Genomic DNA, 15,257 nt, shown 5'->3' with positions numbered 1-15,257 from the left:
TTTGTAGAATCATTTTGTCTTGCAAAAGATCTGTAAAAAGATCTGCATCCTGATTTAATGAGCTTTCTGATGAGCAATCAACAAAGACAAACTAGCAACCTTTTTTTGCAGGGTAATAAGGTTAGCATGCAAGGTACATTTGTACGTTTGTTTCAGTTGCATATTTTAAGCATTTGTGTGCTAATCTCTTCTTTCACTTAATGGCTGGCAACCTCTCTTATATCAAGTATTGGATTCTCACAAGTTCTAAAGCTCGACATTTGTTCAAATGTGTCAGAAAGCTGGCATTTTTACATAATTACCATATGCAAATGCTTCCTTCTTTGTGTTAATTGTACTTGAGCTCAAGCAAAAGCCAATAATTGGACACAGAGTGATGTATTTTCCTAGCCGAATAGAATATGAATGTCCCAGTGTGTTATTAATCCTTTCAGGTCATAATTATAGTTACTTAATAGATCCTCTTCATATAATGTGGAATGCCAGACCTTATTAATATGGAAAATGGAATTCACATTTTGACAGTATTGATAACAGGTTTCTAACATCGAGTGGCTAAACCTTGAGATTAGCAAGTGGCTCTTGTCCTTTACTCCTGCAGATTGGATTAAAGTCTTCACATATTCAGTTTTTTTTAGTCATTGTCACTGAATAAGCCTTTAATGCCGGGCTCAGATTACATAATATCAGCCACAATCTGTTTGTGCGACGGGACGTAAGAATCGATCGATTTATCTGGTATAGAGTGTCATAGTGGATGACAACAGATGCCGTGTCTGCGACGCTTCACGTCAGAAAAACTAGCATGTTTAATTTTTTTTGGTCCTCTACAACGGGTTCTTTCACATCTGTGACATTGGTCTATAGGAGCACATAAGCTCTTCTGTACACAGCTTTCAAACATCTGGAATCTTTGCAAGTTTGGAAAGGTTAATGGAGCGATGGCAACAATACTTTATGATGTTTCTTTGAGTGACTACTATGACTGAGTGAAAAAAGATAAATGCTTGCGAACGATAGCAGAGGAGCTTCAGCAAGTACTGGAATTAGCATTAAGCTAGTACAACCATTGTTTGTTTACGCTCTAGTTTTTAGGAAGTCAGTCGCTAGTTCCGCCTTCTCGATGAAATCACGCATGTTGTTAAAGACGGCAAGCAATGATTGGTCGGGAAGCAACGTGTAGTCTGACATGTGTCTTGTCCACGACACCTCAAGAGTTTAGGGGCCCTATTTTAACGATCTAAGCTAATGGTCTAAAGCGCACGGCGCAAATGCAGTTAGGGAGTGTGCGAATCCACTTTTGCTAGTTTAACGACGGGAAAAATGGTCGGTGCACCCGACCCGATGCATGGTCTAAAAGGGTTGTCCCTATTCTCTTAATGAGTAATAGGTGTGTTTTGGGCGTAACGTGCAATAAACCAATCAGAGTCTTATCTCCCATTCCCTTTAAAAGCCAGTTGCGCTCGTGCCATGGCGTATTCGCTATTTACATGGAGGAATTTGCGGAACAACTGAACGCTTCTCAAGCGAGGAAACGGATCAGCTCGTAACAAAAAAGTATTGTGCCATTGACTTTAGACCAGATTTTTGTTGGTCAATGGCGCAGTCTATTTCAGTTCCCTCAAAATAGCAACGCACCAACAATGCGCCTGAACACACCTCGTTTTCAGACCAGCAGCCCATGGGCGACAGATGAGCGCGAATGAATTAGCTATATAAGCAGGACGTAAAAATGATAACTGCGTCGGGCTGAAACTAGCAAAAAACACTTGCGTCGTGCCGCATTGCGCCAGGTGTGTATGAAAGGGCCCTATGAGTCAAAAATGCATAATCTGACACAGTGACTATCTTAACAAAAAAAAAAAACATTGTGTAGTCTGAAGCCGGCATAAGGAAACGCACGTCAAAAACCGACCCAGAACTTTTGACATCTTTATCTGCCGTGCTTGAATCTAAGCGCTGACGGATCCCAAACGGCTGTTTGTTGAGTGGATATAATCACTTGGTGAAACTGAAAGCGCTGTGCCAGAACAAATCTCCGAGCTGTCACCGCATCCTCATGCTGTAGCAGTGCACGTGTCCAGCAGGTCTTGCGGGTCAACTGGAAATGACGGAGCTTCTGTCGCCCTTGAGAGTCTCGCTTCATTTTTGCTAGCGTTGCTTGCCAGCACTCCCCCTCAATCAGACATGATTTGAGTCTCTTGAGGAACCAAGCTTCTTTTTTTTTACTTCCCCATTCCTTCACCCTTCATTTAAAAGGGTAAAATGGCCTCCTTAAGATGGTCCCATGGTGCCTGTTTCTGAATATCTGTCACTCCCTCTCTCGGTTTCTCTCCTTCATTCTCTATTTCGTGTCACTCGGTACTGTATTCTTTCCAGTGGATGGTTTTGCTCTTAGTTTTTTTTTTTTCTTCTATCAATTTCATGACTCAGAACGGTACAGCAAGGGCAAGTGTAACATTGCATAACAACCTTTCTTTATCAAACACTAGTGAACTCTCTGTTGAATTCTCAGCATCTCATTTCGCACAGTTTAACTCACACTGTACCCGCGGCCTGAAGCTTTAATATATGACTTCCTCTCTTTAATCATCAACAAAATGATTAAAGGGATGACATTCTTTTCCTCATATCTTATATTCAGTTGATTGCCCCTCTTCAGGCGTTTACCCTTTTTTTTTTTTCACACGTTTACTGGCTGAAAGCTTAATTTTCCCACTCCGGAGAGTATTCAGTCCAGTGCCCAGGATTTATCTTTCCCTCCTGGATTTAAAGGCCCGTTGAATGAGCTCTCCATCAAGCGAGTCTTCGACTCCAGAGCGGCAAAAATCTTCCAGCTGCTCGCAGTAGCTGCGTAAATCAGGGAAGGAAAGTAGCAAGCTTGTGTGGAAACCTGGCAGAACCGAGAATGGAGACTGTCCAGGTCTCGAGTAAATCACACCGACCTGGACGCTAATCACAAAACTGCAGTCTCCCTTTAGACGTTGATGTTCTTTTGGATTGAACATGTGAAAGCATTGGCTCTGATGCTCTGCTGACTTTCGGAGCAAGTTCTTTCAATTTACTGGTGATATCAAGCGGAAAACAACAAAACACAGCACACCTGGGTCATTCCCCCTGTGCACTGCGTGTTCATGTCTCTGTGAAATCAAGCCATGAAACCAAGACAACATCAAATCTGAATTGGGGTTTTGCAGCTTTTAGTCCTGTGTGGGACCAAATTAACATGTATTTAAAATAATAATATTTTATATCTGGTCCTTTTTCAGATTACTAAAGACTGGACATATATTATAATATTATTATATTATTATATTATATTATATTATATTATATTATATTATATTATATTATATTATATTATATTATATTATAGAAAAAAATATGGAAATCGTTTTTTCATTTTCTTTTATCACAGTATTACAAATGAATAAAAAATCAGCTTATTTACACATTTAAAATGTACAGTTTTTCCACTTTTTGAAAAATGGACCAGATATTTATTTAGTTAGGCTAACATATTAAACTTTTCAATTTCAAAAGATTTTTTTATAACAATATTACAATTAAGTGAATATAGCAGTTATTTTTTAACACATATCACTGCTTTGGATGGTATTTGTATGCTAATGGCCAGCTAAAAGACCAAATTAACTTTATTTTACTAACATGGAAAAACTTGAAATGTTTTAAACATTCCAAGTGTTTCATACTTTTCATTCTCATTGTTTCAAAGATTTTTTTTTTTATTCCACAAATATCTCCTTCCATCCTGTTTTTTCCCCAAGTCTTTTGTAAATTCAAACTAAAGCCCACTAATGACATCATCCTCAGAGGAAGTGACATCATTTTGGTGGGAAAACAATAGCAGCGAGTGTTACCAATGCATTTTTATGAAATTTGTGATGTGTTTCTGGTTTGTCTCACTATAAAACAAACAAAAGTTTGTTATTATACATTGATAAAATTCTTTAACTGAGCAAATGCGAACTTCACTCTCTTTTTAATTTTCAAGACTTGCAGAGCAGTTACTGCATATCAGGGAAAAAACATAGGGGGAAAACCCATCTCTAATCGTCAACACGAATACTAGGAAAACAGGTTTGAAGTAAATGGAGAGGGAATGATAAATGTGTACTTATTTAGTCGCCTCCAGTGCACTAGTCAAGAAAAACAATATCCTGACCTCACACACTCTCGCTCTGAAATATTGTATTCCTTGCAAGCCACGAATAAGTCACTGTCGTTTCCACAATGCCGTCTGGTACACGTCCAATAAACCACAGTCTGCTTTATAAATAGCACAAATAAGAATAGTCATAACTGTTGCTCTGGATAAACTCTAGAAGCTTCATATTTGGAATTTGATCATTAGATGGATTTAGTTTCAATTCATACATTTTTGATTTTTATGAAATTTTATGAATTAAACAACTCGTAAACATACTTTATTACTAGAAAAGAGTCAAATATAACATGTTAAACATTAGATATTTCTTCTTATATAGAACCTTTTTGGCATAAGGGTTTCTTTAAGATTGAGGAGTCAAGAACCCTAGGGTTCTCTATTGATCCCCAATGAAGAGTGAAGACCAGGGCATCGCCCAAGTGAGGAGGAGGCCCGAGCGAACACAAGTGCATTTGGGGGCGATTTCTGAGAGATTAAAGCGTTTAATAAAATAACCTATTAGCACAAGTGTTCTTGAGTGCATCTTTGTGTCTTCCTTCACATCCCGTACCCTCTGGCACTTCCGACTTCCCACCGTGCGAGTGTGTGCTCGCGTCTGTGTGTGTGTGTGTGCGCAGGCCCCTGTTGTGTGGAGTGTGCATTTGAGTGGAAATGGAGGCTATTTTTGGCCGTTTCCCTGGAAAGGACCTGGCTGTGCCCTGGTCCTCAAATGGTTTCAGAGAACGATGCCACCTCCCTTAACGTCGGGCTATGCAAACGGTCGTTTTGTCAGGCATTTCAATTCCCACTGAAGAGAGAATATGGGTCATATTTTTGTGGCCCACGATTTTTCATGTGAACTACATTTTTAGGAGATGCAAGTAGGTTATGATTGTTCTTCTAGTAGCTTGGTTATTTTCAGAGTAGCTTTTGCAGCAACAAGCTACTTTTCCAATCAGTTCTTCCCTCTCTCGCGTGCTTGCTTTGGGAAGTCCAATTCATTTTAGTGAATTGGTCCATTTATATGGAATGTTTTTGTCAATAAATGATTTCTAAATCAAATAAAATGTTCTGTGACATTCTCAGTGTGGTTGTGAAATTTTTTGTTTTGTTTTTAGCCTTAAGCTATGTACAGTTTTGCTGGTTTTATTAGTGTCACCTCAACTGAGCTGGAACAATTTTATTAATAATTTTACTTAAACTAGTTTAACTTTATCTGTAGCTTGTTAAAAGACAGTTTGGTTGCAGTAAAGTTCAATGCAGTTGTTCTTCGGTAAGTTTTAGGCAAAAAATAATAAAAGTTGCATTTAGTGTAAATTTATCTGTTTATGTTAATCGTTTCGATTGCTATCACAATGTTGTTCCTTCACTAAGTTTTTAGCAGCCAGCTATATAAATGACGATTTTTCAAAGTTTCCAAAGCCACATAGCATTTTCACTGGCCCCAATTGGTAACACTTTACTTGAAGGGGTGTGCATAAGACTGACATGACACTTTCATAATCATATGACATGACACATGTCATGAATATGAAGGAGGTTTTATGCATGTGTATGACAACTGTCATTAAGTGTCATTCGCTCAATTATGACATTTTTAATGCAAATATGACATTGTTTGAGATGTCTTTGTTATGACAACTTGACATAAACCGATACATCATAACCTGTCAGTGTCTTGGTAATGACAATTTGACATTACAAAAACAACATAAATTGTCATAAATATGTCATAAACATGACATTGCAGATTAATTATCAAACTTAAGAAACCACTTAGCTTTATGGGTTAACATTACATTAAACTGTCATGCAGTTGGTTTTGACATTGGCTGTCATGAGGCCATTATAACTGTGTCATGAATATTTTTCTTGACCTCGACTACAGTGGTACAAATTGAATTGCCTCATGACACCCAATGTCAAAACCAATCACATGACAGTTTAATGTAATGTTAACCCATAAAGCTAAGTGGTTTCTTAAGTTTGATAATTAATCTGCTACAGCCACGGTAATTTCTTGAACAAGAACATGTGCACATCAAAACATGCAAACTCCGACCGAGGGTTTAAACTTTTATTTTGAAATCGTTGAGACAAAAGTGGCATATTTAGAAACATATTGATGTATTCTCCTGTGTTGGCGTAGGTTTATAAATTATTTACATTACAAATCTGGTGAAATGGCAGACGTTGCATTCCCCGATGAACGTTTTAAAGGGGTCATCGGATGCAAAATTCACTTTTATATGGTGTTTGCATATAAATGTGTCTTTGCAGTGTGTGGACACAACCACCATACAATGAAAAAAATCCATTCTCTCTTTTTTTTTTACCCTCAAAAAGCCTAAACACTCTCAATAATCAAGCCATTTTGATTTTCTAAGCAATATGATGTCATAGTACTCATTCTCCGCCCACGACCGCTGACGGACTGTCCCGTATTAGCATATTTCCGCCCTCAGACATTTGTATATTGTCCACCAAGGCAGCACTTTACGTGTCTTGTGTCGACACGCCCCACGAAAGAGAGGGGTGGAGTGAGCAGTTGCTCATTATCATTTAAAGAGACATGCACTGAAATGGGTCACTGTGAACAGAGCTGTTTTTGAGGAGGTAAAAAGGTGTTGTTTTACACAACCATTGAGGAATTTTAACCAAAGTATGTTACAAACTTTACACGAAGAATCATACCACCTTGTGGAAAATGGGCATCCGATGACCCCTTTAATAAGCAACCCAAACTCACAGCATATGCAGAGATGGAGTTTGAGACGGACTCAACGATACAGTACACAGACAATGAAAACAGTGCAACACTTCGCTATGAAACACAAAGCTCGTCAGACTTTGGGTTCCCAAATGGACGTTTTTGGAAACCCAAACAAGCAGCACATGCTGAGTTCATGTGGAGAAGCGTTTACTGTGAACGGAGCCAATCTGAGCCGCTGGAAGAAACACGTAAATAATTAAAGTGCCGTGCTTCACTCTGAAACCCGCAGCGCATATATTTATTTAATTGAATATAAAACTCAACCCACATTTGGCAGTTTGGCGGGTGTAAATGTCAAGCCCTCAGTACGAGTATAGCTTGTTAGGAGACAGGTTTGTTGCAAAATAGTTAAATGCAATTTTTCTTCATAAGTTTCTAGCATTCAGGAATGTTTTTGCTGGTTTTATTAGTTAAATTTGTGGTAAATCTTTCTATTTATTGTTGATTGCTATGTCACCATGTGGTAGCAAAATTGTTAAATGTTCTTCTTTGCTAAGTTCTCAGCATTCAGCTATGTAAATTATCATTTTTGCTAGTTTTATTGTATCGTTTTAATTGTGTTTAGTGTAAATGTATCTGTTTATTTATCTGAACGCTTTATCAACTCAGTTGAGCTACTTTTTGTTAGTAGTTTCTAGGGTAGCTAACTATAACTCTTTTAAACAACGAAGCTTGACTGTAGCCTAACTAGTGATTTAGTGCTTTATGATAGTGATACAGCAGTTTCAAAGTAGCTTCCCCAGTAGCACTGGTCAAGTGTTAGTCAATAACATGCCTTGTATGTGTGAATTTGAAAGTTGCAGACTGTTAATTGCATATCAATCAATATATCGTCCGTGAATTTCCATAAACTGGTCTGTGTGTGTCATAAGAGTGACATGAGGGTGACCTCTTATGAAATCATAGAGCTCAGAGAGCAACATTGCAGCCATTTGCGTAGTGCTCCCAAATGATTGCTTTTCAATTAAGCACGACAGAGATTTTAGCTGTCTATAATTAGTTAAAACAATACTTTCTGCAAAACACATGAGTGGTGTTTTCTGTGCAAAGAGGCTCGGATGTTGACAGGACGCAAGTAAAACATTGCTATGGTATTCTATATTATTTTTACACACATTAGTGTGTTTGTTACTTCACTCTTAGAAAAGAAGGTACCTATAGAAACTTAAAGAGGTCTTTCAGGCGCTTCATATTAATTTGCTCTGGGTAGTTACAGAAACACAGTTATAGGAACTAGCCACCAGGGCCGCGTTTCCCAAAAGCATCGTAAGCAATTTAAGCTTGCGATGCTTTTGGGAAACGCAGCCCAGGGCGGTCCCCTGAGACTTAATCTGAGTCAGAAATCACCCCCTTTACCCTCATTCATTATTCCCTACATTACTCCACTAATATAGTCTTGAAGGAGTGAATGAAAACGAGTGAGTGAATTCGCTTCAAGGGCTGCAGCTTTAGCATAGTTTGTGCTGATTAATAAGCATTTGAAACGTAACAAACTGGCAGCTCCAGTAGTAATGAAAAGATTTATCTTGAACTCTGTCATGGAAACTAGCATGTATAAACCTTAATTAAACAATTTAATAACTAGTTAAAAGGGAATTTATACCTGTATGATATTACACTGTGGCCACATTGGACCAGAGGTTTGGAAAATGGATTCGGCTGCAAGCGCCATCTTCTGGTCAGACGCGGGAATTCATTCGGCATGACCGTCACAGTGCATTATGGGTATTCTCTAGCCGTTGAGTGTAGATCAGTTGTACTCTCGTTATTGCGGTGCATTATGGGATTGAATGAGTGCACTCGATAACGTCCACTATGGTTTCGGACACCACTACAAATGGCTGTATATTCTCAAATAGTGCCCTATTCACGATTTCCTTACATTTTCCCTTGGGCCATTTTCTTCATTCTTTGCACCTCTAGTAGGAACTCTGAAGTGACGTAAGCCGGCCGACAGCGAAGTCATTTAAACGTGGCGTTCAACAACGTCAGCAACTAGACAGATCGCTGTAGCGCCTCAGTTAAAGCCGCTCGTGAACCGATCATCTCTTCCTTCTAGTTAATTTACATCACATAAACATGAATGAACATCGGAATGAATGTCTCGCCACGTCCACTGACTGACCGCTTGAATGTTGTTTCTACCGCGGAAAGACATCAGTACATGCAGTTTTTCAAGTTCAAGTTCACCGACGTTAATCTACTAACTCTTCTGACTGGTTTGTTGAACAAAATGGCGGATTCGGCGGATGGCGGATTATGATTGGTCAGATTGCATGTCAATCAAACTCCCGGCGAATGGTGAATTGGAGGATGTAGGATGCCGTGATCGGTTGAGCCTGGGCTTCAGCTTCGGTCCATCTATCGCTGTTTTCCATGTTCGTAGTGTAAGTATTTGTAAACTGTGTGTTTACACGCCTTTTAACAATGGCGGGTGCCGGTATTTTGGTATATGCGTTCGGGCCAATCAGCGTACACTTACATAACTGGTAGTTCCTATTGTGCTCGATTAGACCCTACTCTGAAGTAAGAGATAATTTAGTCCTCCCAACAGGCGTTCCCATTACTGAAATCATTCCCAGTTTCTGGAACTTTGAAAATAACCTTTTAGGGGTTCCCATCATTTTATGGATTTAGTTTTAATTAATTTTGTTTAAATTCTTTTTTACTATGATTCAATTGTATAACTTAAACAGTGTGTAAACATACTTTATCAATAGAAATAAATGAAATAACCCATTGAACATGAAAGTATTATACAATCATATAAGACATTTTTCCTTATATAAGAGATTTTTGGCAGAGAGGTATCTTTAAAATCGAGCCAAGAACCCTAGAGTTCTTTATTGAACCCCCGATGAATCTTTCTTTCTAAGAGTGAATGAGGTTGCTAGAGTGTTTTATGTGGTTTCTTGCTTCTCGTGTTCAATTATATTTTGAGATAGTATTGATTCTAGCCTGTCCCATATCCTGAAATCCAGTTTTTTTTCCGCTCTCAATGCGTGTATTTTCTGATTCCTTATTCAAGTGGGTTAAATTGTACAATCAGTTATGTAGACATAAAATAACTGCCCATTTGTTTCACCCGAACCTCTGCAGATGTTTAAATCAATGGTGTTAAAATGAAAACCCTTGATTAATCACCTACATTCTTCTCAGTTCATCTGCGAATGACTCATTTTCCATTCATTTCACTTCCATGTCGTTCGTCTGATGGAAGTGCGCATGTGTTACTGTGGAGCAACCTTCGGTTTGACCTTCACAGGGAGGAATGAAGGCAGTCCGGTGGGAGAGTGAAGGAGGCAAATCATGTGTTAATGGGGTGGAAACCAGGTGAAGCTCTGTGCTATTTCTCCTAGGGGGATTTTGGAGAAATCTGCATAAATTCACATATATAACCCAGAACTTCAGTCATGTATTCAGAAAATTCAAATTGCATGCTCTTCAAGAAGAGAGCGTAGGTTGTGAATTGATCAACTTAAATGTGTTTGTTTATATCATGAAGTGGAGATTTTGACATTGTTTTAACCTTGATGGGGTGGTAGTGTGTGTAGTGGTTAAGGACTCTTGCCTGGTTACATGAGGGTTGCAGGTTCGATCTTGGCAAAGAGCGAGGCGTGAGTTAGCACTAGTTATAGAAGTCTCTCACCAGTCACCAAGGCTGCATTTATTTGATCAAAAATACAGTAAAAACAGTAATATTGTGAAATATTATTTCAATTTAAAATAACATTTTTCTATTAGAATATATTGTAAAATGTAATTTATTCCTGTGATCAAAGCTGAATTTTCAGCATCATTACTCCAGTCTTCAGTGTCACATGATCCTTCAGAAATCATTCTAATATGATGATTTGCTGCTCAAGAAACATTTCTGATTATTATCAATGTTGAAAACAGTTCATATTGTTGTGGAAACTGCAATGTATTTATGTTCAGGAATCTTTGATGAATAGAAGGTAAAAAATAATAGCATTTATTGGAAATAGAATCTTTTGTGACATTAGAAATGTCTTTACTGTTATTTTTGTAAAATAAAAGTATTAAAAACACATCTTGAGCTTCAATGGAAGCCAGAACATCTGACCGTCTGTACAAAGAGTCACATGATCAACGGCACTCTTTTACTTATATTTGATTAGTCAGGAAAAAATGACGCAGAATTTGAAATATTTGTCTTCATTATCATGGTGTTTCTTTGTGTTAATTTTCCTCAAAATCCTATTTCTTGCAGTTTATTTCCAGGTTTAAAAATAAATATCAGATTTTGAATGTGGTCTCAGACTTCTGGACCCCATCAGTATTATATTATCCATATACTGCGTCCTAGATATTGCAGAGCATTGAAAACCCACAGCGGCCGAGCGCTAGTTATCCCCATTGTGCTCTTGAGCGAAGCACTTAACCTCAGATCGCTCCAGAGGGGACTGTAGTGAGTTCTGTGACAACAATAGCCATACAGAGACAGGTCATGCAGTTTTATAGTTGTTAAGAACCAGGGTTATTAACTGAAACTAAACTAAACCATAAAATGGGGTTACTTGAAATAAAATAAAATAAAATTTAAATATTATAATAATTCTAATACAATACGGTACTTAAAATTAATTTCAGCCAGTTGCCAAAGCAACTATTTTACTAAAATTAAAATGAAGCTGAAAATAACCAATAAAATGTTAATAAAAATTAAACTAATTCCAAATATTAATAAAAACTATAATAGTATGTAATATGTACTAAATATGTCATATGTATAGTATAAAATAACTTAAACTGAAACAGAAAATAATAATAAAAAAACATTTTAAAAAGACAATGAAATTTAAAAAAATGTATAAAATGACAAGAAAGTAAAATAAAAAGTAAAATGAAATATATAAAACACCTAAAATTATTTCAGTGTAGTTAGTTGCCAAAGCAACGTTTCTCAATTTCATTTAGTTTAACTTGATGTACTAATAAAATAGAAATGAATAACAACCATATAGACATTTTTTTATGACAAAAAGGCAAAATTACTGAAACTTTGACTTAAATTAAAAATTTCAAAGTCCCCCCCCCCCCCCCCCCCCCCATTTCCCCCACTCATTATTCGTTACCATAGTTAAAGATTATGTTCATCAACTGTTTCTTGTGGAGTTGCTCGTTATCTGATGTATTTAAGCCCTGAGTTTAGTTCGGTCCTTTGTGCGATATTGTCTGCGCTGTTGTGTTAGTTTGCTCCTGTGATTTCTCCTATACATCTTCCTGGTTTCAGATTATCTTCTTTTTTTAAATAAACTACATTTTGTCTGCAAATTGGATCCACCTGTCCTTCTCCTTCTCCTTTTCCTTGCCAGTCCTGCACGTAACCAGAACAAGGGGTCAAAGTTTTTCCAGTTAGCATGATTAAGTTAGCCTTAACTGCACCATCAAAGCACATTTCTCCAATGACAAAATTATCATCTAGCTTACCCCAGGTACTCCTCATGACTGGTGACACAGAACTAGGGTGTTTTGGTGTCAAGGAGTGAGTCAACAGGGAAGACAAGGTAACTTAAGTTCTTTCAGCCGCTGCTATGACAGCTAATGAGACAGCCAAGAGTAAACACATCCCGCTGTGATGCTGATTCCCAGCATGCCAAAAGCTGCACTTTGATGCCAGATTGTACGGTGTGTCAGAAGGTGACAGGAGGGACTTCTGTTCTGACCTATTGACTCGAAGTATGTTCTCATAAAGCCATTAATAGAATGTGAAAAAGTGGAAGTGGCAGTGTTGTTTCTCATTCTGACGTAGCCTCTTTCCTCTTGTCCCTGCGGTGCGGTGTCTGCCGGAGCACTAGCAAAGCCAATGTTCTGCAGCAGAGAACGAGATGTTATCTGTCACTTAGCGGAAGCTTTTTAACCCTCAATGTCAGTCTCCCTTGAATGAATGACCTGTGATTGAGTGTCTTGCTCAAGGGTACCATGATTATACGAGAGAGCCACACTTCGGGATTCACTTTAAAGCCGGGAAGGTTAGGACCTCTTCCCTACGCAAAACTCCAAAAATATAGCGATACATGGCCTTCGGTTTCCAGCTGAACACTAGTGGCAGTAAAACACCAACAAACTTTATTCTCTTTCACACTAGTTTTTTGTCTAATATTTATGGAGACTTGTTTCCGGCACAGAATAAAACATTTTAAAAGATAATTGCGACTTTTTATCTCACAATTGCGAGTTTACATCTCGCATTCTGACTTTATTTCTCAGAATTGCGAGATATAAAGTCGCAATTGCGTGTTAGAAAATCAGAATTGCGAGATAAAGTCTCAATTGTGTTTTATAGTCAGAATTGCGAGATATAAAGTCGCAGTTGCGTGTTAGAAAATCAGAATTGCGAGATAAAGTCTCAATTGTGTTTTATAGTCAGAATTGCGAGATATAAAGTCGCAATTGCGTGTTAGAAAATCAGAATTGCGAGATAAAGTCTCAATTGTGTTTTATAGTCAGAATTGTGAGATATAAAGTGGCAGTTGCGTGTTAGAAAATCAGAATTGCGAGATAAGGTCTCAATTGTGTTTTATAGTCAGAATTGCGAGATATAAAGTCGCAATGGCGTGTTAGAAAATCAGAATTGCGAGATAAAGTCTCAATTGTGTTTTATAGTCAGAATTGCGAGATATAAAGTCGCAGTTGCGTGTTAGAAAATCAGAATTGCGAGATAAAGTGTCAATTGTGTTATAAAGTCAGAATTACGAGATATAAAGTCGCAGTTGTGTTATAAAGTCAGAATTATGAGATATAAAGTCTCAATTGTGTTTTATAGTCAGAATTGTGGGATATAAAGTGGCAGTTGCGTGTTAGAAAATCAGAATTGCGAGATAAAGTCTCAATTGTGTTTTATAGTCAGAATTGCGAGATATAAAGTGGCAGTTGCGTGTTAGAAAATCAGAATTGCGAGATAAGGTCTCAATTGTGTTTTATAGTCAGAATTGCGAGATGTAAAGGCGCAATGGCGTGTTAGAAAATCAGAATTGCGAGATAAAGTCTCAATTGTGTTTTATAGTCAGAATTGCGAGATATAAAGTCGCAGTTGCGTGTTAGAAAATCAGAATTGCGAGATAAAGTCTCAATTGTGTTTTATAGTCAGAATTGCGAGATATAAAGTCGCAATTGCGTGTTAGAAAATCAGAATTGCGAGATAAAGTCTCAATTGTGTTTTATAGTCAGAATTGCGAGATATAAAGTGGCAGTTGCGTGTTAGAAAATCAGAATTGCGAGATAAGGTCTCAATTGTGTTTTATAGTCAGAATTGCGAGATATAAAGTCGCAATGGCGTGTTAGAAAATCAGAATTGCGAGATAAAGTCTCAATTGTGTTTTGTAGTCAGAATTGCGAGATATAAAGTCGCAGTTGCGTGTTAGAAAATCAGAATTGCGAGATAAAGTGTCAATTGTGTTATAAAGTCAGAATTACGAGATATAAAGTCGCAGTTGTGTTATAAAGTCAGAATTATGAGATATAAAGTCTCACTTGTGTTATAAAGTCAGAATTACGAGATATAACGTCGCAATTGTGTTATAAAGTCAGAATTATGAGATATAAAGTCGCAATTGTGTTATAAAGTCAGAATTGCGAGATATATACTTGCAATTGCGAGAAATAAACTCACAATTGCGACTTTATATCTTGCAATTCTGACTATAACTCGCAATTCTGACTTTATAACACGCAATTCTGAGATAAAAAGTCAGAATTACCTTTTTTATTTTTTATTCTGTGGCGGAAACAAGCTTCCATAAATATTCGTGTTTTATATCATCTTTATTTCAGTTGTCAAAATAATATTTTAATAGTTTTAAAATGACAATAACAACACTGTTTTAAATATATTAAATATTTTAATTCTGTTTAAAGCAATTAACATATTTTAAGATTAAATATCATCAAAAGGATGAAACATATTGAATTTTTGTTTGTTACATTGCAGAGTTCAAACTCTTAACCGAGACCATCTGCTAAAGGATGAATAATTCATAAGCAGAACAGTTTGAATATATGGCTAGTCTCTGATGATGTCAGCACTTGTGGTGAACTTTTAGTTTCTGTGTAAATCATTCATAATAAAAACCCTTTTAATGGGTTAGTTCACCCAAAAATTTAAATGATTCCATAATTTACTCGCTCTCAAGCCATCCTAGGTGTATATGGCTTTCTTCTTTCAGCCAAACACAAACACAGTATAATATTTATACTAATATGCTGGCTCTTCCACGATTTATAATGGGAGTTAATAGTAATTGGGATTTTGAAGCCCCAAAATAGTGCATCCATCCATCATAAAAGTAATCC

General features: G+C 37.2%; 1 protein-coding gene across 1 annotated transcript in view; it reads left to right on the top strand.

The window, feature by feature from the left end:
- Nucleotides 1-15,257, top strand: part of LOC130095060 (adenylate cyclase type 9) — an 87,071-nt gene that overhangs the window by 2,747 nt on the left and 69,067 nt on the right.

This window comes from Rhinichthys klamathensis, unplaced genomic scaffold (genome assembly GCF_029890125.1).
Source record: "Rhinichthys klamathensis goyatoka isolate OS25496 unplaced genomic scaffold, OSU_Roscu_1.1 h1tg000185l_1, whole genome shotgun sequence".
Taxonomy (NCBI): Eukaryota; Metazoa; Chordata; class Actinopteri; order Cypriniformes; family Leuciscidae; genus Rhinichthys; species Rhinichthys klamathensis.
Note: the sequence above shows the minus strand (reverse complement) of the source record. Positions and strands in the feature narration are given on the sequence as shown.